This window comes from Mustela lutreola, chromosome 8 (assembly GCF_030435805.1).
Source record: "Mustela lutreola isolate mMusLut2 chromosome 8, mMusLut2.pri, whole genome shotgun sequence".
Lineage (NCBI taxonomy): Eukaryota > Metazoa > Chordata > Mammalia > Carnivora > Mustelidae > Mustela > Mustela lutreola.
This window is the reverse complement of record NC_081297.1, coordinates 36235860-36238829: the sequence shown is the minus strand read 5'-3', so window position 1 is coordinate 36238829 and position 2970 is coordinate 36235860. Positions and strand designations below refer to the sequence as shown.

Below are 2970 nucleotides of genomic sequence, written 5' to 3'. Positions count from 1 at the left end.
AGAGAGCCTGATGCGGGGCTCGATCCCAGGACCCTGGGATCATGACCTGAGCCGAAGGCAGCGGCTTAACCCACTGAGCCACCCAGGCGTCCCTAACATTGGATTTTTGATAGGAATTGGATTTACAGATGGTTTTCGGTAGTATGGACATTTTAACAATGTTAATTCTTACCATTCATAAATATGAGCTATCTTTCCATTTGTGTCTCCTTCAATTTCTTTATCAATGTCATAGTTTATGGAGTACAGATCTTTCATCTTCTTAGTTAAATCTATTCCTAAGTATTTTATTATTTTTGATGCTATTGTGAACTAGATTGTTCTCTTTATTTTTTCAGATAGTTCATCATTAGAGTGTTAAAATGCTCCTGTCTTGTGCTTACTTTGGCAGCACATATACTAAAATTGGAATGATGCAGAGAAGATTAGCGTGATCACTGAACAAGGATGACATGAAAAACTGGGAAGCATTCCATATTAAAAAAAAATGAAACAAAACAAAATTCTTGTCTTTTATATATTGATCTTGTATTTGACAGCTTTACTAAATTTGTTTATTCAAATTTTTTTGTGAAGATTTTAGGGTTTTTTAACATGTAAGTTCATGTTATCCAAAAAAAGGGAATTTTACTTCTTCCTTTTTTTTTTTTTTTTTTTTTTTTGAGTCTCTTATTTCTTTGTGTTCCTTGTTTCTCTGGCTAGGACATCCAGTACTATGTCAAATGAGAGTAGTGAAAGTGGACACACTTGTCTTTCTTCTGATCTTTAAGGGGAAAACTTTCAAACGTTTTTGATTGAATATGAGATTAGCTCTGGGCTTGCAATATGTGTTTTTTCTTTAATGGATTTTTAAATTATTTTTAAAAATTTTTTATAAACATATAATGTGTTTTTATCCCTAGGGGTACAGGTCTGTGAATCACCAGGTTTACACATTTCACAGCACTCACCATCACTCACCATAGCACCTGCCCTCCCCAATGTCCATACCCCCACCATCCTCTCCCAACACACCTCCCCCCAGCAACCCTCAGTCTGTTTTGTGAGATTCAGTCTTTTATGGTTTGTCTCCCTCCCAATCCCATCTTCTTTTATTTTTCTTTTCGTACGCCCGAAACCGCCTATGTTGCATCTCCACTTCATCATATCAGGGAGATCATATGATAGTTGTCTTTCTCAGATTGATTTATTTCGCCAAGCATAATACCCTCTAGTTCCATCCACGTCATCACAAATAGCAGGATTTCATTTCTTTTGATGGCTGCATAGTATTCCATTGTACATATATACCGCATCTTATTTATTGATTCATCTGTTGAAGGACATTTAGGTTCTTTCCATAGTTTAACTATTGTGGACATTGCTGCTATAAACCTTTGGGTGCATGTGCCCCTTCAGAATGCCACGTTTGTATCTGTAGGGTATAGACCCAGTACTACAAGCACTGGGTCATAGGGTAGTATTTTCAGCTTTTTGAGGCACGTCCACGCTGTTTTCCAGAGTGGTTGCACCAGCTTGCATTCCCACGTACAGTGAAGGAGGGTTTCCCTTTCTCCACATCCTCGCCAGCATCTGTCATTGACTGACTTGTTCATTTTAGCCATTCTGAACGGTGTGAGGTGGTATCTCATTCTGGTTTTGATTTGTATTTCCCTGATGCCGAGTGATGTGGAGCATTTTTTCATGTGTCTGTTGGCCATTTGGATGTATTCTTTGCAGAAATGTCTGTTCATGTCCTCTGCTCATTTCTTTATTGGATTATTTGTTCTTAGGGTGTTGAGTTTGATAAGCTCTTTATAGATTTTGGATACTGGCCCTTTATCTGGTATGTCATTTGCAAATATCTTCTCCCAGATAACTTCTGACAGTCATCTTTTGGCTTTAACATTGTTAAAATGTCCATACTACCGAAAACCATCTGTAAATCCAATTCCTATCAAAAATCCAATGTTAGGGACGCCTGGGTGGCTCAGTGGGTTAAGCCGCTGCCTTCGGCTCAGGTCATGATCCCAGGGTCCTGGGATCGAGCCCCGCATCAGGCTCTCTGCTCAGCAGGAAGCCTGCTTCCTCTTCTCTCTCTGCCTGCCTCTCTGCCTGCTTGTCATCTCTCTCTGTCAAATAAGTAAATTAAAAATCTTAAAAAAAATCCAATATTATTTTTTTAAAGAAGTAAGTAAAGAATCCTAAAATTTATATGAGACCATAAAAGACAACAAATAATCAAAGCAGTTCTGAGAAAGAATGAAGAAGTGAAATTCCACTTCTTGATTTGAAACTATACTACAAAGCCCTCATGCTCAAAACAATAAAGTATACTGGCATAAAAACAGACCAATAAAAAGTAGAACAGAATTGAGAGTCCAGAAATAAATCCTTTCATACAGTCACCTAATATTTGACAGGGGCCAACATATGTAATGGGTAAAGATAGTCTGTTCAATAAATGATATTTAAAACTGAATAGTCACATAAACAGTATGAAACTGGAACCTTATATCACTCATAAGTCTTAACTTGAAATAGATTAAAGACTTAAAGGTGATGCATGAAACTAAATTTCCTAAAGGAAAATATAGGAAAAATTCTCCTTGACATTGGTCTTGCCAATAGTTTTTTGGATACCAGACCAAAAACACAACCAAAAAAAAGCAAAAATAAATAAATGGTATTACATCAAACTAAAGTTTCTGCATTGCCAAAAAAAAAAAAGAGAGAGAGAATGAAAACACAATCCACAGAATGTAAGAAAATACTTACAAATCTTATATCTGAAAAGAGGTTAATAACCAACAGATACAAATAGAAAAAAATATATAATTAAAAAAATAGCAAAAGGATCTCAATAGACTTTTTTTTTTTTCAAAAAAGTTATATTAATGACCAACAGGAGCATTAAAAAGTGCTCAACGTAAAAAACTCAGGGCAAAGTCCTTATGTTGTTGTTGTTGTTGTTTACCTCTGAAAAACACA

At 36.1% G+C, this 2970-nt stretch overlaps 1 non-coding gene across 1 annotated transcript; it reads left to right on the top strand.

Moving 5' to 3' along the window:
• Nucleotides 1-375: 375 nt before the first annotated feature.
• On the top strand, nt 376-482 carry LOC131839987 (U6 spliceosomal RNA). The gene has a single exon (XR_009357107.1). It is a non-coding gene; the product is annotated as a U6 spliceosomal RNA (small nuclear RNA).
• Nucleotides 483-2970: the final 2488 nt, after the last annotated feature.